The sequence below is a fragment of the Equus quagga genome, chromosome 16, assembly GCF_021613505.1.
Source record: "Equus quagga isolate Etosha38 chromosome 16, UCLA_HA_Equagga_1.0, whole genome shotgun sequence".
Classification (NCBI taxonomy): Eukaryota; Metazoa; Chordata; class Mammalia; order Perissodactyla; family Equidae; genus Equus; species Equus quagga.
Genome location: NC_060282.1, coordinates 4,901,346 through 4,924,493, shown reverse-complemented (window position 1 = coordinate 4,924,493; position 23,148 = coordinate 4,901,346).

The window sequence follows — 23,148 nt, the reverse complement described above, 5'->3', positions numbered from 1 at the left end:
TGAGGGACGGGGCGGTTCTTCCCAATCTTTCCACTTTGTGTGCCTTTGATCAGGCCTTCTTTCCACCATAACACAACCTCCTCTTCCAAGTGCTCATTTGTTTGCGAGCCAGCTTCTCAGAAACCCCCCTGGAAAGCTACCTGAAGTTTGTCAGCAGAGCTTTCTTGTCTAATTGGGGTTTGCTAACAATACACTGATGGGCAATGGTCTCAGCACAGATGCCATATTAATTTCAGTCCATCCCGAAAGGCTTGCCCGCCTCATGCCCACATTATGTTCTCTGCTGATTAAACCCTGGTGTCCTTGGAATCAAGCTAAATTCAGGAAGATCTCTCTGCTCCTTCACTTCTCCTCCCCTCATATCCTGGAGATTGACCTAAAGAACAACTTAAGACTTACCTTTGGAAATGTTCTTTAAGAACATGAAGAATTTACTATCTCAAAATTGAACCCAGAAACAAGGTGGGTTGGTTTTCAAGAAAGCGAGTGTTCACTTATATTATATATAATTAAATATATGTATATAACTGGTATATAATTATATAATATATATACACACAGGCATATACATAGGCACATTCATGTGTGTGCATAGATGCCTGTTGTTGCAGCGAGTAGCTTTTGCTCTAAAATCACTCAGCACATTAGCACATTTCAACAGCTCTCTTCTAAGTGAGAGTCATTTCCATTTGAAAGTGTCTCAGACCCTCCAAGTAAACCCCTCCCTTCCCCCGTCCCCTCCCCCACCCAGTGTCCTGGTTCTTGCATACTTGGTTGGCCAGGTACACACTGCTGATTGCCAGGCTTTTGTCCTTTGTTGCCTACTTTTCTAACCCCACTTCCCAGGGCATGGTCGTGCTGCCTATAGCTTTATGTGCCACCTCTAAGCCTGTGTTTCTCAGCTCTGGCACTGTTGACACTTGTCCGGACTGTCCTGTGCACTGTGGGATATTTAGCCACAATCTTGGCTTCTACCCACTAGATACCAGTAGTGCACCCCTCCCGCCAAGTTGTTGCAACCCACAATGTTTCCAGACATGACCAAACGTCCTCTAAGGGACAAAATCATCCCTGGCTGAACACCGCTGGTCAAAGCTGATGCCTCTCCAATCAGCTCTTGCAGCCCCGAAATTAAGGGGCTATAACTGACCATTCCCAGAAATCTCCATGTGGAGCTCCCAAAGGTACCCACCACACGCAGAACTGATCTGGATCCCAACATCCTCTCCCTAAATCTGTTCCTCTTTCTGAATCGCTGATCCTTGTTTCCTCCTTTTTCTCACTGGCCCCTCAGCACACTTAAGCTTTTCTTGTCTCCAGCCTTCCTCCCCATTTCTACCAACATTGTCCTGGGTCAGGCCCTTGTCCTCTCTTGTCTCAATTACAGCCTCCCAGCTGCTCTCTTGGCCCCTGGGCAGCAGCTTCAACTCCATCTTCCACAGAGCAGCTAGCTTGGTCTATTTAAAATGCAAACCTAGTTGGGTCACTTTGTCACCCCAGAATTTCAAAAGCGGTCAATAGCTCACTTTCCTCTGTCCCGTGAAGTCCATGCTCCTAAGCCTGGCCTGCGAAGCCATCCTCTGTTAAGTTTCCAGAGTCTTACCAATTATTCAGTTCCATTAAGGCCAAGATGCTTGCAGTTCCTCACACAAGCCATGCTCTTATGTCGCTGGACCTTTGTTCTTGTTCTTTGCTCTGCTGGAAATGTCCTCTCCTCTCTTTGACACCCAGCTAGATGCCAGGCCTTTCCAAACTGCCACAGACATCGTCTCTTTCAGGAAGCCCTACCCAGCCTCCCAAGCCAGTTTTCCTCTAGGCTACAGCATCTTACAAGTACCTCCACCAGGCACTTGCCACAGTACCCACCTCCCCACCATCTCATAACCTTGTTCTTCTCAACACACCCAGCTCTCAAGCAGTACCTGGCACAGAGTTGCTTGCAATATCTGTTATTCTAACCCAACTTCAGCCCTGGCTAATTACTTCTCATCCTTCAAAACTCAACTTTCAAAATCCTTTCAGACCTCAAGTCCTCACTCCCCACCACGTGGTTGGGTGACTTTCCTCTCTGCTTTCCAAAGCATCCTCTCCAGAGGGATAACGTTAACTTTACCACAGCGTCTGCACAGCTGCCTTTCTCCTTCTGTCTCACCAACCACAGTTAAGCTCCAGAAAGTCAATCTGTTACAGGTTGAGTTGTGTTCCCCCAAAAGATGAATTCAAGTTCTAACCCCGATAACTGGGAATGTGATCTTATTTGGAAAGAGGGTCTTTGAAGGTATAATCAGGTTAAGATGAGGTCATTAGGATGAGTCCTAATCCAATGATTCCTGCCCTTCTAAGAAGAAGAAGAGACCCAGATGCAGAGACACACAGGGAGAACACTGTGTCATGACGAGGCAGAGATTGGAGCGATGTGTCTACAAGCCAAGAACTGCCAAGTATTGCCGGCAACCACCAGAAGCTATGGGAGAGGCATGGAACAGACCTGAGAGCCCTTTAAAAGGAACTAACGTTGTCGACACCTGGACTTTGAACTTCCAGCCTCCAGAAATGTGAGAATAAATTTCTGTTATTTTAAGATGCCCAGTTGTGGTACTTCGTTACACTGCCCTAGAATATTAATTCAGGACACGCAAGCTATTCATCTTCAACACCACATGGAATATTAGGAACTGTAAGGGCATTGACTGTTGACCTTGACCCACCAGCCCTGTCTGCAGGGGCCTCTTTGCATGCCTGTCTTCCTTCTGTTTTTGTGACTCTTTTAGCTAAGTGTTAAGTTGTTCCTCCTGGATGCAAACTTCTTCTGTGACGTTGGACCAGTTGATTGATGTAAACGTCTCACCCACTCTGAGTTTACCAGTAAGAACCTGAAGCTTATGGAAGGACAGAGCGGCTCACCCAAGTGAAGACAAAAGTTCCCAGAATTTTCCCCAAAGTACCTGCCTGACAATCCTGAGTGTCTACGTAGTCATTGTCCTTCCTGAGGCTAGATTCTCTTTGACCTAATTAACTTACCAGACCTGTCTTTTGCATCAGCATCTATTCATTCATCCATTCAACAAATATTTATCAAGGGAATATCATATTCCAGACATTTTTCTAATAGCAGTAGAAAAAATGGACAAAAATCCCATCCCTCATAGAACACATTCTGGAAGGTGAGGCCAAACAATAAACAAACAGAAAATTAGAAAAATGTATAGTATATTTTATATAGCATAATCTATACTATATTGTATATCTGATGTAGCATAGGTTCTACAGAGAATAATAAATCAGAAAAGGGGGCTAGGATGTTCTAAGTGGGAGAGAGGAGGTTTCCGTTTGACTGAGTGCTTTAGTCAACTTTCTCTCAATGATAACCAACTGCCAAGTCTCATTGGCGACCATCCTTTATTTCTCACTTATGGGTCTCTAGGTCAGTTGCGGTTCTGGGCCCATTTGGACTTAGTTGGGTTCCACTTATCTTCCCAGTTCAGGGCTCAGAGTGTGGCGGCAGTCTCTAAGGTGGCCCTAATGACCTCAGCATCCTGATATTTATACCTGGTATAATCCCCTTCCTTTGAGTGTGAGTCATTAGTGACTCACTTTTAACCAACAAACAGGGCAAAAGTGATGGAATGTCACTTCTGAGATTGGGTTATAAAAAGACTGCATCTTCTGTCTTCCTTGCCCTTTCTCATTCTCTCTCTCTGAGTCTTCACTCTGGGGGAAGCCAGCTGCCATGCCGTAAGCTGCCCTACAGAGAGGCCTACAGGGCAAGGAACTGAGGGCTCTGGCCACAGCCAGCCAGTGTGATTCTGGATGTCCAGCTCAGGACAAGTCAGTAAATTGATGCTTTGTGCTCAACAGGGCAGAGCATGAGAACGAGAGCGATGCGAGAGTGCCTCTCACCGGGGATGGAAGGACAGACACCCCCTAGAAGGTGGTCTCCCACTAGGGTAGAAGAAAACATAGAAACACATTTTTTTTCACAAATTTATTCTAGGAAAATCAGGTGCTGTTTGATTTCTTTTTTGGAAAGAGTGAAGTGAGATAAAGACAGCAGATCTTTTTTTAAGATTCCCCACTAAGGAGCTGTTATTATTTTGAGTTTCTTTGCTATTTTTTACTGATCCGATATCTTGGGTGTGTTTTTTCACCATGATTTTTATTATTGTGTTTCTTTCATGTGGAACTAGAAATACAACATTTGCTACTTTCCAAAAAAAAAAAAAAAACACCTAGTTTTTATGATACTCAGGCACAAGACTATTTTGGGATCTTCTCCCCTCCCCGTTTAAGATAACTCTCTGTTGATGCTTTCAGAGTGTGTGTTGGAGAGGGGAAAGTCAGCCCCAGAGAGGCGCTGAGACTGCATGACTCAGGCAGGCTGACTTGAAAGTACAGGATGTGGTGGGGGCTTCCTGCAGTTGCCTCCACAAACGGAAACTCAGGATTTATGGTAAGAGAACCTGGTCTCAGCTCTGCCATTTCACATCTATGCGGACTTTAGCAAATCCCTTCATCTCTCAGATTAAGTTTGCTCACCCATAAATGGATAAACATGACGGTACAGTTTGCATCTCCAAGTTCTGATAGACTTTAAATAACATGGGATATGAAAAGAACTGCATAAGTAGGAAATCAACCTAACACGGTGATGTAATGGTGAGGTGGGAGAAGGGAGGTGAAAGTTCTTGGGAAAGTATAAGGTATTGTACATATATTGGATCCTATTATAATAACACTAAGAAAGTGTTGGTCCCCCCTTCCCACGGGACACGGAGGAGCTGAGTGAGCAATGAGAGTTTTGACTCTTGAAGGTAAGAAGTCAAGTTGACTCAGGGACCTGACAACCTTTGAAATCCGACAGCGAGTCTTCCAGGATAACCATGTTCCTAGATTGTGACTAACCCTTTACCACCTTTGTCTTTCTTCTCCCTCCTCTTTCTTATTTCTTTTTTTGATATTTTGTCTCTTTCCCCTCACCCTTCCTCTCTGTGGCTGTCAGGAAGATGCCACAAGGAGGGACGTGCCCTCCACTGGGAGAGGTGCAGCATCCTGACAGCCTCAAGATATAGCAGCTTCAGGATGCACTGCATATCTGAGTGACAGCCTAACAGAGACTGAGCATGGCAGGGGCAAAGGGTCTGGCCATTGCCACACAATGTGGGGCACCTCTCCTCCAGACCTCTCTCTGGATTGGTCGAGACCCTGTTCAGACCTGTTTTGCAAGCGGAGACGCTCCTCCTCAGGTCTGCATCCTTCTTGCTTTCCTGTCACAGGTGTCAGACCTGCAGTGGGGTCTCAGGGCTTTCCTGTTCTCCCCCACTAAACTTCTTGTCTTCCTAACTCCATCTCAGTGTCCACTTACTGAACTGACTCATTTTCCTTCCTTTCTTTTCCTCCTGCTCCTTTGACTGGACGTCGACTGCAGTGCTCCCCACAGGTGTAGGTCAGGTACCCCCAGCAGGCAGATCAGTTACACCGCCTGGTGAGGGAAGGGCTGGACGGCTGAGACCTCGGGGAGGTGCAGAGATGTAATCTCAGGATCGAAAACGAAGACCAGGTTGTCGTGTCACGGGCAATGGGAGGCTGCTGCTGGTGCCCCTTTACCAACTTTGATCTCATTTCAAGGTGATGCTGATACTCCAGGCACTGAAGTCGTTGTCTCAGAATTTAATCTGGACCACAGGTTCTCTGGGATTGACTTTGTCAGGGAGTCAGGAGGAGGCAAAGGAGAAAAGAGTTCCAAGAAGGAGAAGCCAGGTACTCTAGGACCAAGGATCAAGAAGAAAGCAGGTGTGGAGTCTTGGTCACAGGCATCTGGCCTCCTTTCCCTTAGCTTTTGCCAAGGCCCCACATCCCCCTGACAGTTCACAGCTCCCGACTCCCCCAAGTATTTAATGCCTTTGGATCTCAATTCCCCTAGAACCAGCCCGGAGAGTCTGATGAGCACAGCTGTGGCTACAGTGCAAAGACTTTCAAAGTTTCAGGAATTTTTCTGAGTGACAATTGAACTCACCCTGAGGGTATACGCATGTTAACAAGGGCAAAAGACACGGCCTTAAGCCAAAGAAAAGAATTCCAAGCAGTCTGAGCCCAGATCTTGCAGGACAAGATGGTTTTGATGTGTTCTCAGAGCACAGTTTATATTCACCCACATCTCTCCACCTCTCAAGAGAGCAAGAGGTCAACATTTGCTGACCACTCCTCTGTGTGTGTCCTGATGGAAGCTTTTAAACATATATGATTAGCAAGCATTATTTTACTCAAACTTCACAACAATCCTCTGAGGCCAATATTAAGGAATCCCTTTTTTCTGTTTTTTTGGGTTTTTTTGAGGAAGATTAGCCCTGAGCTAACATCGCTCCCAATCCTCCTCTTTTTGCTGAGGAAGACTGGCCCTGAGCTAACGTCTGTGCCCATCTTCCTCTATTTTATATATGGGATGCCTGCCACAGCATGGCTTGATAAGTGATGTTTAGGTCCGCTCCTGGGATCCAAACCTTTGAACCCCGGGCCGCTGAAGCGGAGCACGTGAACTTAACCACTACACCAATGGACCGAGCAGTTTTTGGTTTTCGTTTTGGTTTTGGTTTTTCAGATAAGGAGAGAGAATTGGTGGCTAAGTGACTTGCCAGCGGTGGCAAGGCAGTGGCAGTTGGGACCCTGACTGGCATCAACCTCATGCTCTCTTCCCACTAGGGTTTCCACAAATCTTCCTGAACGCAAAGATCATCTGAGATGCTATCAAAAATGCAGGCTCAGCAGGTCCCCCTCCAGCCATCGCACTCAAGTCTTTGAATGATGAGCACAAGCATCCGCCCCAGACCCAGCTCCCCAGAAGCAGGCTCTGAGGTGGAAATAAGGTGCAGGACACTTACTGGGGAGAAGGCTTAGGACCCTCACCTGGGGAAGGGAGGGGTGCAGGTCGGATTGTAGTAAGTCATGAGGAGGCTTCAGCTGTGGGATAACCCTTCACAATCGGGCCCGAGTGGGAAGGATGGGCCAGAACTTGACAGCACTCCTTGAGTGACCACTGGGTGTGAGTTGCCCCAGCAGGTCGGGGACAGGACCGAGGGCCAGGTAGTGCTCTTCAGCTGAGGCAATTCCAAAAAAACTCAAGAGTGAAGAACCGTTAGCCAACAGCCTTCCCAGCAGCTGGTGAAACTGCTCCTTTAGGGGAATTTGGGCAGTGCAATACGGCATGGACAACAGGAACAACTGTATAAAATCCACAGGAATCGGGAAGTCCCAAGGGTTAACACTGAGCGAGCTTATAGATTTTCTTGTCCTCACAACAGTTTCTGAGGTCCAGTAGGGAGCAGCAAAGAGCTTTCCAGGTGCTGCTGCGGAGAACCGAGGTGAATGAAGCAGGAGCCTGGTGAACGGCATCACCTGGGAAGGGATTGCTGGGTGCCAGGAATTCAAGCAAGCCCTAGTTGGAGCCATCAGTAGCAGAATCTGAGAAGAGAGAGATACACGGGACCCAGATTACAAAGAAGATACGTTATGCAGAGAAATTGGGCTTTACCCGACATGTGATGGGGACCCCTGAGTGGTTTTAAGTCCTGGAAATGAAGCATTTGATGAGTTTTAGGAAGCTTATTCTTCCTGCAGGGAGGATGCAGGCAATGGGACAACAGAGGCGAGGACGGCTTGTCAAGGCTCTCATCTCTTTGCAGCCACGCAACGTTACTTAACCTCATGGTCCAGGTCTGAAAAATTATGGAAGGTAATAGTACCCACCTCTAGGGTTCCTGTGCTAATGAAGAGAGATGAACTATGTAAAATGCTTAGCACAATGTCTGATAAATAATACCTATTCACTAAACCTCACGAGAGTTATTATTTTCATTATATTTACAGAGACATTTGTGATTTAATCAAGAGGCTGTGGTGACAGGTTGGATGCATGGTCGGGAGTATAATGGGGCCTTTTGTAGAGACCAGCCATAAAAGTGGAGGAGCAGGTTTGCAGAGAGAGGAAGAGGTCTGCCCAGGAGGCAGACAGATCTGGGGCCACTGCCCAGGTGAGGATAGAGCTATTAGGGATCTGAGAGTTGATGATGTATTGGAAGGAAGTATACCAAAAGGGAGATATGAGGTCACCCAGAGAGATGCCCAACCGAATAATGAAGCATGCAATCAAAATAGAGTTTCAAAAAAGAAAAGGACTGAAGAAGGAACTGTGGGGATGCTGACATTTTAAGAGTTTTGAGGCAGGGGAAGAGCAGCCCATGATAGAGAATGGAAAGGAGACCAGGCAGTTGTGAGGAGGACAGATGAGGGCAGCAGCCTAAGGAACCAGGAGAAGCAGGTTTTCAAGGAGAAAACAGCTGGCAAGGTAAAGAACAATCTCGGGAAAGGTTGAGAGCAGAAGTCCAGTTGCAGGGAACTCAGGAGTTGACGGGGAGAGATGGTGGATGCAGCCAAGGGACACGTGGGTGGTAAGGTGGGCAACCTAAAGATTTTATTAAGTAGGCAATGGGGATGGATGGATGGATGAGTGAGTGGGGGATGAGGGATAGATAGATAAATATATAGATTGAGATAGACTGACAGACAGACTACCCATAGTTCAAGTTCCACTTATCAAGTCACTCTTCTAAGCACTTAGCTGTATGAGCTCATTTAATGTATGAGATGTGTCTTGTTAGTCCATTTTCCTATCCCTATACTAATAGCACATTGTCCTCATTGCCCTATCTTTGTAATAAGATTTAACATCTGACATTTTTGGCCCTTTTCTCTTCTATATATATTTTAGAATAAGTTTAAGTTCCAAGAGAAAAAATAAGTTAGGCTATTTGGAGTTAAATTTTTAGATCAATTTAGGCATGATTGGAATCTTATAGTGAATCTACTCTTCCACGAACCTAGTATATATAACTCTTTACTCTATCTTCTGTTATATCCTCTATTAATATATTGGAATTTTCTATATGACAGCATGCGTAATTTGCTAGATTTTTCCAAAGTGTCTAATAAAATTACTAGGTCTTTTTGCCATTACAGTTTGTAAGTAGTTATTATTAGAGCCTAGCTATGCCATTGATTCATGTGGAATCACGTTGCATTCGGCAACCTTGACCCAATCACTTCATATCTAGCACCCCTTTGATGAATTCCATTTTTCTGTATATTCTCTTAGACTTTCTATGTAGACAACCTTATTCACTTGTTTGTAAATAAGGACAATTTTGTCTCTTCCTTCGTCATTCTTATGACTCTCATTTTTTATTCTGCCTGTCTTACTGTACTAAATAGGATCTCCAGCAAAATGTTAAATAGACATGCTGGTGGGAAGTATTTGTTCCTCTTTTCAATATAATGGAAATGCTTCTAACTCCATTCTATTCCATTAACATGATGCTTTCTATAATTTTTTTAAATAAATACTCTTTAACCAATTAAGGAGCCTTCCTTTTATTTCTATTTTTCCCCCAAGAGTTGTTGCCATGAATAGGCATTGAATTTTTTCAACTCTTCTTTTTGGTGCCAAATGATATAACGATATCTTTTGCTCCTTAAATATGTGAAGGTGTTGAATTGCCTTAATGAATGTTCTGCTGTTAAACCATCTTTGTATTTCTGGGGTAAGATGATTTGAAATTTATTTAAAAAAATTAAAGACAATTACCCTAACCTATTACAATATAGGATTATGTGAAGAGCCTTTCTATGTATTTTCTAAGAGGTGTCACTTGTCTTCAGGATAAAGCCACATATACAGTCATCTCCTCCCCCTGCTTAAAATCTGTCAGTGGCTCTTATTATCTACTAGAGACAGGATCCTTTGAGGTACATGCAAGGTCCTTCATGACATGATCCTAAAATTGCATCTCCAAACTCTCTGCTTATCTCTGGCCTCTTTTCTTTGCTCATTGCATCTAATCTGTCATCAAAGCCTGTTAACCTTCTCCTTAAATATATATATTTTTTGTATTTAAGATTTATTATATACTTACATAAGTATGCTTATACTATATATAGTTTAGTTTGGCCCCCAAGAATCTCTCACTCAGATTATGGCAATGGGCTCCTAAACAGTTACCCACAGTGATGTTGTAAACACAAAGTGGTTTATGTCACTCACTCCCAAATCCTTCAGCTGGCCCAGTGGTGTGCTTGAGTCTGCTCATATCAGCCTCTGAGATTCTATTGTTAATACTCAGGAATTTTATAAGTCACTTGTTAAACCGTTCTTAGCTTGAAAGCTTGAAATTGACCACAGTGGGACTACCACAGTCCCCCCTTTCCATGGTTTCACTTTCCATGGTTTCAGTTACCCATGGTCAACCACAGTCTGAAAATATTAAATGGAAAATTCTGGAAATAAACCATTCATAAGTTTTAAATTGCAAGCCGTTCTGAGTAATGTGATGAAATCTCCCCTCATCCCACTCCATCCCACCTAGGACATGAATCATCCCTTTGTCCAGCATATCCACACTGTATATGATACCTGCCCATTAGTCACTCACTGACTGTCTGGGTTATCAGATCAACTGTTACGGTATCACAGTGCTTGTGTTCAAGTAACCCTTCTTTCACTTCATAATTGGCCCAAATCTCAAGAGTAGTGATGCTGGCACTTCAGATTTGCCAAAGAGAAGTTATTGTTGTTAATCTCTTACTGTGCCTAATTTATAAATTAAACTTTATCCAAGGTATATAAATATAGAAAAAATAGTATATACACAAGAGTCGGTACTATCCTCAGATTCAAGCATCCCCTAGGGGGTTTAGTATGTATCCACCATGGAAAGGGGGGGACTCCTGTATTTATTCTAGAGAAAAATGGCAGATTCTCCAAATCAGTGGGGTTTTTTTGAAAGCCAGTTTTCTGGGCCACCACTGAGTATACCACTTTACCCATGAGATGAAGGCCACGGCCCACGATCAAGTTTCTCTCCACTTTGTGCCCTAGTCAAACCTTCAGCTCCCAGAGCTTTTATATTTCCTGATGTTGAGTACCTTCCCTCTGATTGTAACGCATTTCCTTTCCCATCCCAAATGCTCCTCTGCCTGGACCCACTTCAGTGTCCATCCCCTAAGGAAGCACTTACAGGATCCCTCTTTCCTGCACCTCTGCAGAAAGCACTTATCCCACGATGCCCTGGTCACAGGTTTCTTGTCTGTGTTCTCCTTCATCTGCAAGCTCCTGGGAGGCATGCACTCTTGGTTATTTGTCTATTTATCCCCATGGTTAGTACACTGTCCAGCACACGACAGGTGGTACATGCATGTTGGCCAACGTTAGGAAAGGAGTAGAAAATGATCTCCCACCTTCTTTTTAGTACCCATGCTTCCTTCATGCTCCCCTACTCTCCAAGCCTTGACTTCCTGCCATCTCTCCCAAGCCCATACTATAATACAAACGACCCCATCATACCACTTCTAATCCCAGACTTAGCCCCAAAGCAGAACTGGTAAATCAATCCCAAATCCAGAGAGAAATCAAACTGAATGGGAATTCTTACCTTTCTTCCCATCAGCCTGAAGAGTAGTAGAAAAAATTGGTAGGGCGAAATGGTTGAAAAAGGTTGTTCTAATGATCTGTTGCTGCTTTCTGAACTACCCCAAAATTTGGTAGTTAAAAAAAAAAAAAACATTTCTTTTGCTCACAGTTTAGTGGGTCAGAAATTGAGGCAGGCCTAGGTGGGCAGTCTGACTCCTATCCACGTGGTGTCAAACGGTGCAGCTGAAGTTGGAGGACCTGCTTCCACATTGGCTGTTTCACTCACATGTTCAGCATCTCTGTGTTCTTTGGCCTCTCTGTATCCACGTGACATATCATCTCCAGGGCTTTGCTGTGTGGCGTGGGCTTCTTAAAGTGTGGAGATCTCAGGATAGTTGTCCTTATATGGCAGCTGTCTTCCAGGAGAACAAGGCAGAAGATGTCAATCTTCTTAATGGTAGCTCCAGAGCCAGCATTGGATAACCTTCCATGTACTCTATTGGTGAAAACAGTCCTAGGCCAGCTCAGATTCAAGAGAGGGGAAACAGACCCCATTTCAATGGAAAGAGTATCAAATACCTCATGCCCATATTTAATCTGCTGAAGAGGTGACTCACTCTTGTCCTTCTCTGATGGAAATGAGGGCAACAAAGCTATACTGGGAGAAAAATAGGAAGGCCAAAGGTATTCCCCATGGAATTTAGTTACTATCTCAGACCAGGTGGAGTGAAACCTGGCACCAGAAATTTAATCAAATCTCAAAAGAAAGCGCTGAACTTGTTTTTTTCTAACATTGACCCCAAATCTATCTTAGCTGACTTAACACCCTCTCAACTAACCTCTAGCAATTCCCCAAGTCAGAAAAGTAGGCAGAATCTGTTCTCCAACTGTAGCTATTAGAGAAAAAGTGTTGCCTCACATATGATGAGCAGCGTCAGGAAGCCATCCTCATTCTATCAGAGCAAATAGAAAGGACTGAGCTATCTAGAGATGATCAAAATGAAAAGAAATGGCACGTACACTGCTCAACCATACTACAGAAAGGGGGAAGCAGTGAAAATACGTACCCAAAACAAACAAAATGAATTTTTTCCCAGATATCTGGATTTCAAGGATTTAATATTAACGTTTTGTGAGGAATATAAACTAATCACCAAACGATTTTTACACTTACAGGTCATTGTATAGGTCAAGGTTAAACAGGAAACAGAGGACATACTCAAAAGTGGTGAATGAAGACAATGGAACAAAGAGTCTATTAACAAAGATGAGGGAAGCATTAAGGAAAATCAGCACGAGATGGGGAAGCACAATGGTACAAACAATAGAAAGAGGTCATTATGAGCCTGAGGCTGAAGGAACACAACAAAGAAGCAAATGCTGGAAGCCCACAAGAATGAAGCTGTAGGAAAGGCTGCCTGATGCGAGCTGTCACATAGGTGGAGGAAGACTACAACTGCCCAACTGTGGACCAGTAGAGAGAGACCCTTGGTAAGAAAAGATCTGGCCTCCCCCTGCTCCCTTCTTCTGCCCTTATGCCAGTGCCTCTCTTGGCTAACCGCATCTGGAAGGAAAAGCCAAGGGAACCTGTTTGACATAGTCCATAGACTTTAGCCTACTGGCACACAAAGCAGAGTGGAAAAAGGTGGGAAGCGGGTTTGGAGAGACAAAGTAGACTACACAACTAGTCCGCCTGGTAACAATACGCAACTTAATTTCTGTAATATTTGCATATATATCCACAGCTATATCTCTTTAGAAGAAAAATATTGAAATTATTTTTATCTTCCTCATTTATGTAGAGAGATTTAAAAATTGTGAATCCATTTTATTCCTTATCTTAAACAATGCATTTGGAAGATTTATTTTTTTTAAGATTGGCACCTGAGCTAACATCTGTTGCCAATCCTCTTTTTTCCTTCTTCTTCTTCTTCTTCTCTCCCCAAAGCCCCCCAGTATATAGTTGTATGTCCCTCTGGTTCTGCTATGTGGGATGTCACCTCAGCATGGCCTGACAAGTGCTGCCATGTCCGTGCCCAGGATCCGAACTGGTGAAACCCTGGGTCACCAAAGCAGAGCATGCAAGCTTAACCACTCGGCCATGGGGCTGGCCCCCGGAAGATTTCTTAATTGATGTCATAGAACTAATAAATTTATTAAGCAAAATAAACATGGTTGACAATTGAACTATTGACATAGAGGATAGGTTTTACATAGTGATTTCTGACAAAAAGGTGAAATATTAAAGCAACTAAAGATAAGTAGGGCTGGCCCCATGGCCGAGTGGTGAAGTTCAGCACGCCCTGCTTCCGCAGCCTGGTTTGGTTCCTGGGTATGGACCTACATCACTCATTGGCAGCCATGCTGTGGTGGTGACCCACATACAAAATAGGGGAAGATGAGAACAGATGTTAGCTCAGGGCAAATCTTCTTCAGGCAAAAAGAAGATTGGCAATAGATGTTATCTCATGGTGAATATTCCCCAGCCAAAAAAAAAAAAAGATAAGCTAAGAGATATGTAGGACAAAAAACAAGCCAAATGAAGTATAATTGGTGGCTCTAAAGTAGAAAATCCAACAAGAAGTACAGAAGATATATTTAAAGGTAAAATACAAGGAAACGTCTTTAAAATACAGAAATTATGGCAAATGAAGATCGACATAAGTATATAACTCAGGGAAAATTATTTCAAACTCCATGGCATATCCTAATTGATGGACTGAACTCAACAATAAAAAGGTTTTCTGGCAGAAAAAATAAGTTACATACAAAGCAAAGCAAAACATGATGAGGACTCAAACATCTCCAGGTCAATAATAAATGTCAAATAATGTCTACCAAATTCCAAAGTTACGATCTTTAAGCTAAGAATATGATTAAATTAAAGATCAAGTAGCCAAACTAACAGACACGCCTCTTATTTTTCACTGTCTTCAGATTTTTTTTCTGGCAGCAGTGTGCCGGTCAGCCCAGGATATGAATCACCATGGTCTAAGGCAGTGATGGCAATGTAAGCAAGTGATCAGTAGGGGGCATGTTACCCCCTTCTGGCTACTGAGACCTGAGAAAGAGTCTGATTGAACTTCTAAGAAAGGCTTTCTTTCAAAGACTGGGAAGACAAAAGTCCCTACACTGCCCCTACCAGTTCTTCCCGTGGTAGATGTGGTGTAAAGACAGGCGGCTTGGAGTTGCAGAAGCCATCTTGCAATCATGAGGGAAGACATCACCACACAGCCATGGCAGCACATAGGACTGAAGCAGCCTAAGAGTTTAATGACATCCTTTGATCATCAGAATCAATACTGGGATTGCTTACGTCTGTGTTTCTTATGGAGTAATTCGTAAAAGTCTTCACATATGAAGCTACTATTAGTCAGATATCTATTTACGGCCATTGAAATTATTCTAAGAACACTCTTCCCATTCACAAAATCCTTTGCATTGCAGTTAAATCCAAGCTCCTTGGGGGCAGGAATTTTTTGTTGATTTCATTTACTTATGTCTCTCCAATTCCTAAAAGTTCTATGCCTAAAAGGCATAGTAGGTACAAAAATAAATCTTTGTTGAATAAACGCCTTACAGTAAAAAGCAAAACAAAACAAATATGCAGCTGGGAATTTAAACACTAGAAGCATCTCAACCCTGAAATTGTCTTGAAATTACTTTAGAATGATTAATTTAAAAAACCCAAAAAATATGTTTAAAAAACCTGGTTTACTAATTTAAAATCCATTGTCTATAGTCCATGGTACATGGCAAGGATGTGTCAAGAGAATTGTGAGTGATGGGTTAATAATGTCCCATCCATGCAATGCACACTGCATGAGTCAGGTCACACAGGAGCAATAGCACTATAGTGTTCTTGCATATTTCACAAGAGTCTTGACAGTTCAAAGTCATTTATATGTTGTAGTAGATAACCATTCTGAGACGTTAATTTGTAATAGTGTATGTATGTATTCAATATCCCATTTCTTAATTCCTATAGTGAAAGGAAAACCCAAAAGAATATATCTAGATGATATGGGGCTGGATTAAATCGTCTAATTTAATTTTTAGAGAACGCAACCCTCTTTTGAATTGATAGGTCTAAACTCCAGGAATATTGTTTATCTAGAACACAGCAGGACACGGGAATTCCAGGAAAATCATCTTCTATTGCACCTTCTTGGATATTCCCTGTTGTCTAGAAGAGCAGTTCTCAAATAGGGTGTCCACTCTCTGGTGTATTTCAGTGAGCTAAAAGATGCATCAGAAGTAATTTGATGCTAATGACCATTAAATAACTGAGGCACTTCAAATGATGTACTTTATAAATAACTTGGAGAAAATTCAAGGTTACCTCTATGAAAGCATGCCTCTTGCTTGCATTCTGATGTTTTCTTAAAGTCTTATGCTGTATATCACCTGCTTCCTGGGCCTTGCTCTGCTTCCCAGAGACTGACCTGAATTTTGTACATCAATGACTCTGTGGGAGATTGCAAGCAATAACCACAAATCCTCCCCTTCCCGGTACCCATGCCCTCTTGCAATGTGGCTTTGCTGTTCTTGCCACCAAGAGGTAGAGTCTATTTCTCCACCTACCTCTCCTCCCTTAGCCCCCAGAGTCTTAGCTGGCTTGTGACTTACTTTGACCTTTAGAATGTAGCAAAAATAAAATTATGGGAGTTCTGAGTCTGGGCCTAAAGAGACCTTGAGCTTCTGCTCTCTCTTAGACCCTGAGACCACCGTATGAAGAAGCCTGGGATAGCTTCCTTGAGAATGAGAGACCAAATGGAGATAGATGCCCAGCTGGGAGCCAACACCAACTGCCAGACATGTGAGGCCATCTGAGACTATTCTGCCCTGGGTGAACTGCCAGATGACTATAACCGCATGAGAAAGCTCAGGTGACACCAGCAGAAGAACTGCCCACTTGAACCCATTCCAAATTGCTGACCTACAGAATCTTAAATTCCAAGAAAACTCAGTGAAATTTCTAGGGGCCCAGTGGTCTGGGGCATGTTGACATATTCCTTCCAAGGTGAGCTGCAGGTCGCTGTATCAGGTCGCTCCTACCACTGTGAACAAGGCACAATGCCTGGTGAGTCTCTTTGGATCTCAGAGGCAACATGTTCTTCATTTGGTCAAGGTTTTCTGACCCAATTTTCAAGTAACATAAAGGCTGCTCATTTTGATTAAGAACCAGAGAAAGAAAAGGCACTGGATGAGGTCAGAGCTGTCATTCAAGCTGCTCTGGCCCTTAGGCCATACAACCAGCAGATCTGATTGTGTTTGAAGTCTCGGTGGTAGATAGAAATGCTTTGTGGAGCTCTTGGCAGGCCCCACAGAAGAATCACGGCACAAACCTCGAAGAATTTAGAGTGTAGCTACGCCATCCTCTTAAGATACTCTTCTTTTGAGAGTTTCTGGCATGCTACAGGCTCTAGGAGACGGCAAATGCTTGCCCATAATCCACCAAATTACTAGGCAACCTGAAGTACCCATCATGAACTGGATGCTGTCTGATCCAACACATTATAAAGTTTGGCACTCACCGCAGAGCTCCATCATCAAGTGGAAATGGTATATACAAGATTGGGCTAAGGGAATCTGAAGGCTCAAAATAAACTGCATGGGCAAGCAGCTCAGATTCCCATGGCTTCTATTGTTACTACATTGCCTCCTCTCTCTTCAGTTAGCACCAAAGGCCTCATGGGAAATTCCCTATGAGCAGTTAACTGAGGAAGGCAGCACCTCTGCCATGCTGAGGAGTAGATCTAGAGAACAATGAAGGCAATAATGGGAAATCCTTGTAGTGGCCAGAACTGAGAGCAATGCACCTCTATTTACCTAAAAGAAGACAATATCAGAGGTCCATATCTACACTGGTTCATAAACATTGACTAATAGTTTGGATGGAAAGTCAGGGACTTGAAAGTAAGACATTTAGAAAATTTATGACAAGGAGGTCTGGGGAAGAGGTATGTGGATAGACCTCTCTGAATGTGCACAACTGTGAAGATGTTTGCATCACATGCGAACACTTGCCAGAGAGCAACTTAAGTAAAAGAGAATCTTAATACAGTCATCCCTATGTAGCCCCGGGAGATTGGTTCCAGGACCAAAAATCCACAGATGTTCAAAACCTTTGATTGGCCTTCAGTATCTGTGGCTTCTGCATCTGCAGAAGCAAGAAATCGTGGATGGTAAACATAGTACACTCTATGTAGTTGGCTGAATCTGCTGATACGGAACCGGTGGATGAGGGCCAACTATAATCAGGTGGGTAAATGACTAACTCTATGGATGTCAGTCTCCTTCCCAGTCACTCCGGTCTTTAACCAACGGGCTCATGAACAGGGGGCATGGTGGCAGGGATGGAGATTATGCATGGGCTCAGCAACATGGATTTCCACTCATCAAAGCTAAGCTGGCTGCAGTCACTGCTGGATGCCCAACCTGCTGACAGCGGAGACCAACCATGAGCCCCTGATCTGGCACATTTCCCCCAGGGGGACTATGCAGTGGCAAGTTGATCACAAAGAACCACTTCCATCATGGAAGAAGCAGTGCTTTGTTCTCTCTGAAAGAAAGACTTCCCTAGACATGGGTTTTCCCTTTCTGTCCACAATGCTTCTGCCAAAACCAGCATCTTTGGATTATTAGTTGCCTTATTCACCATTAGGACAATCCACACTTCACTGCTTCTAACCAAGAAAGATTTTATAGCAAATGGAGTATAGCAATGGGCTTATACTCACATAATTTACTAATGTTACAATGGACCCATGAATCAGCTGGCTCTATAGAATTATGATATGGCCCTATGAAGACTCAGTCTTGGCACCAGGAGGGTGGCAACGCTTTGAAGTCATAAAGTATAAGCTCAAAATCAGCAACTGACACCCAGTACTTGTTTCTTTGCCAGGATTTCCAGGTCCACGTATCAACATGGGAACAGGAGTAGTTCATATTTTCTCTTAATGATCCACTAGCAACATTTTTGTAACCCATCTCTGCAACTCTCCACCTTTCTGCTTAGAGAGCTTAGTTCCCAAGAGAGGAAAGCTTACCCCAGGGGACACAGCAATAGTTCCATTAAACTGGGAGCTGGATCATCACCTGGATACTTTGATCTGCTCGGTCACTGAAACAAAAGGCAAATCTAGGGGTAAGCTTCTGGCTGGCATGGTTGACGCTGACTGTCAAGGGGTTGGGAGTTGCTATTAAACACTAGGGGCAAGGATAAGTACATCTGGAATGCAAGAGACTTTCTGGGTACCTCTTAGTATTACTACATCTCATAATAAAAGTTGATTAAAAAGTACAAAACACATACAGACAGGACTGAAAACGGTATAGATATTTCAAAAATTAAAATTTGGATCCTCCCAGTCAAGGAACCACAACCATCTGAGGTGCTTGCTGTATTGGAAGTTTGTAAATATTAGAACCAACCGTGTGTCCAGTTGCAGAAATGAGTGTTATTGTAGTTCCGAGTATGTCTTTCTTGCTCTTATGTAAACATATTTGTATAATATTAATGAAGTCTTTTTTTTTCTCTCTTTCCCATTTTCAAACTATATAGCACAAGATGTGTTATTAGTGGTTAACGTGGTATTTCAGGAAGTGAGTTGCAGGCTATCAAAGGGGGGATATGACTCAGCTAAAAGGGTGACAGATTCCATCAGATGGATAAAGTGAACATGTGCGGTGTTGAATTCTCCTTTGGGGAGCAGGTGAGCAGGTTCCCACTTGCACAGGGACAGTTACCTCATGTTAGACAGAGGTATGATTTTGCTTGTGTTTTCATTTGGAAGGTAAATGTGGTTAAAGAGGCTGTCAAGTTGGATGTAACATTGACAAGGAATGGACTGTGCTGAACTGTGCTATGCTGACTTGGCTGAGCTGGGGATCAAATTTCCCATAACTCCCTTACTGAATGATCATAGTTTAGAGTTGCCAAAAGAGGAACATATTCAATATCTGGAAGGAGAAGGGTATGAACCGTCCTTACTCTCTGGAGATGTTGTGGACAGAGAGATGCCAAGATGCCTGTCGGTTTCCAGGTCATTCATACTCTCTCCTGCTCTGTGTACAGCTCTTTTTCCAGACCATCCACTGGGCTGACCCACAGCGATTCCAGCCCACCATGAGAAGATCAGCTGTGGTCACCATGCTGACTGCTCTACGAGCACCCCTTTTCAGCACCACATTGAAACCTGGGCAAACAAGTCTTCTCAGACAAACTCTCAACAAACAAAACCTGAGCCATCACATGCACAGTGAGGTGAGGGTGCAGGAGGCTGAAGTTGCAGTCAAGAGCCGAGATCCCGGGTGGCATGCCTAACACTTGCTGGGTTCCTCTACAGGGATCAACTGGGAGATTCTCAGTCAACAAGTTGAGGGACTACCCTGCCATTTCACGGATAGGGGGGCTCTGTGGACCATGGTAGGAAGCTCAGACAACAACAACCTGCATGGTCCTGGGAGGCAGCAATGCGGTCTCCTGTTCACCACTCACCAGCTGTGTGATCTCGGGTTAGTCTCTGGTCCGCTCAGAAAATCAGTACCCTTATCTGTTAACTGAATAACTAAGGTCATCATTGCAGGGCTGCAGGAAGATTAAATGAGATACAAGATGTGTAAAGTGCACAGCACAATGTGGGTGCTGCTGTGCTTGTTGTATGACCCCGGGCGAACGTCCTCACCCCATTCCTGGTTCTCTCAAATGCTGATGTTGAACTAGGTCTGACTGCTAAAATGCCATGCATCAGAGTCACCCAGGAAATTGTTTAAAATAGAGACCCCTGGGCCATACTCAGCTCTACTGGCCTGGAATGTGCAGGGGCAGGAACTGGGAACCCGTATTTTCAAACAAGCCCCCCAGGGGATTCTAATCCCCAGATGGCTCCATGGACAGGGTTGGAAGCTGCTGCACAAGATGACCTCTGGGGCCTGGGGCCCACACGCCTTGGGCTCCAGGCCATGTGATCCTCTGGAGGTCACCTCTGTAGACCATCTATTTTCAGATCCACCTCCTCGGCCTCTGGTAGAGTCTGTGCAGATTGCATTGGAGGCCTTCTCTCTCCATCTCTCTGCTTCCTAATCTAATTATCACAACAACCAGATGTGACAGGCTCCCTCTCAAACCCATTTAAACATCTCCAAAGGCACCTCTCAGGATTCAAGCCTTCTCTAATTTCCCCCCTCCCTCCTCTAGCCGGACACCTTGGCTCCTGGCGCTCTCCCTATGCCAATTAGCGGTGAAGGATCCTTCTGCAGAAATAATCCGATTATGGGGCACTGAATAGCAGCCACAGACTGTCACAATCAAATCCTCCTCCCCAGAGAAAAGAAAATCAACCCTTTTAGCATACTAAGGGGTCAGCCTCCTGGAATATAATGGCATCTTCCTCCAACAGCCATACTTCTGAGCGCTTTTATGAGTCTGTGCCTCTCTCGGTATCTTTGAAAATGGGATGGATGCAAAGGTCTCCTTCCCAGAAAAATGTGCATGTGCACATTGATTCGTATCCACTTCCAGAGTCCATGGCCCCTGGAGACGATCTCAGGACCCCTGAGCCTACCGTGTCTCCTCAGTGGCTGACCTCTCCAGTCCAGGCCCTGCCACCACCATGCACAGTTTCTAGATTCCCTTCCAGATCTTTCCACATTCCAGAACTTTCTTTTCTTTCTAGAATAGTGGGATCTCACTATTCCCCTCATTCCTCATTGTGCTACTTTCACTTCACAATACATCTGCCCATCTTCCTGTGTCAGTAATATCCCTCTGTCTGTTATTTTTAACGCTATACCAATACAATGGTGTGGATTTTTCTTAACTACTGATGGACCTTTTCATTGTTCCCTTCCACTTGAAGACAAATCATGCACCACTAGAATACAGAGAACTAAGAAATCAGCAGAAACAATATTGATGAGGGAAGGCATCGTGGAAGAGAAAACAACAATTTAAAACACTGCCGACAACAGATCAAGTCATGTTGGAACCAACAGATGTGCCCTAGGTCCCCACCTCCTAGCAGGCAGAGGGCACAGTCCCTGGAATGGCTCCATCAAGGCCACCCCCATCTGGCCCCATCTCCCGCTCCAAACTCCACTGCTAGCACCCACCTGCAAACCTTCCCTGGGTTATTTACAATTTCCTGAACATGCTGTGCCTTTCCTCCTGCTATTTCCTGTCTGGAAAGCTCACCCTCATCCCCTCCCTTTATTGCAACCTGAGACTCCCTCCGGGAGGCCACCAGAGAGAGTCATATATTAAAGTCTTAAAGATGTGCCAGATTTAACTTCTGTTACATCGAACGCATCCTCCTTTCTCTGTGCCAGCCTTAGGGGCAGGAGAGGGAACAGACAGGCCTGGCTCCTCTCTTCGTGGGACTTGCCAGCCCTTTCTCCAGTGGACAGGCCACTGTTCAAAGTATCTGAATGGGGAACAGTCATTTTGTGGCTACTCAGTGTTCATCCTGTGTCATGGATTTCCTCAGGTCTGTAGTGTCCTGGACTGTAACAGTGATTTGCTTCTATTTACCCGGGAAGCTTGACCATCTTCCTTTTCTGAGGACACTTCTTGCCTCTCTCTCTCCTTTCCTCTTCCAACAGCGATGAGCAGGTGAGGCTTATCAAATCTTATCACCTTATATCCCGGAAATGGGGTTCGGCCAAGGGCAGGTCACGTGATCTAAATGGCTAAACAGACTTCATCCCCGGGGTTGATCTTCTGGGTCCTGGAAGAGAGAAGCTTCTTCTATCCACCAAGAGTGCCAAGCTGACACCTGCCTTGTAGAGAGAGGGGAGGCACCGAGGCCACGGTGCAGAGAGAAGCAGAGGCTCAGAGGTGGACAGAGAGAAGGGTCAGGTGGGTGTTAAGTCCTCAGGTCAAGGACTGAGGCTGCTTCCTGAAGTCCTTCCCTGATTCTCTAAGTTGCCCCTGACTACTCTCCAAAACGTGGAAATTCCTTTTTATTTAAGTCACTTTTGGGTTCTGACACTTGAAAAGAAACATGTGACAAATGTAAACAGAGTTTTACAGCCAGGTTGGTCCCGTTTGCTTAGTTCGAAGGCTCTGGGTTCTCTGGGTTCTTCCACCTCTCTGAGCTCAGCTTGTTCGCTCAGATCCGGGACAGGCGTTTCTTCTGCTCCTTGAAATACGCTCAGGCACTATTGCAGGTGTTTTCCATTCAGCTTAAGCTCCTCTTTGCCCGGATCTTCTCACAGCTAGCTTCACAGCTGTGTCTCCAACATCTAGAACAGTGCCCCGTGTATGGCATGAAGTCAACAAATATCTGGCAAATGAATGAATGAGCAAAGTGACAAATAAAGAATTAATATAGAGCAAAGGGCTCAGACGTTGACACGGGTGACCTCAAATCTCATATAAGATCTATCACTTATAAGCTTACTTTTCCCTGGGAAAATTATTTTCTGAGACTCAGCACCGCTACTTGCAATGAGGAAAATATTAATGAATGATTAATTTTTCTTATTTATTTTTTACCTCCAATAATACTGGAACACATGAATGTTCTATGTTAACTCTGAAGTGCTGGCCACACGATGATGACACTGATGCTAACTGCAGCTAACAATCATTAAGCACATATTCTATTCTAGACATCGTGCTACCGGCTTTATTCCGTTAATTAATTTAACCCTCACCATGACCATTAGGCAGCTATTAATATATC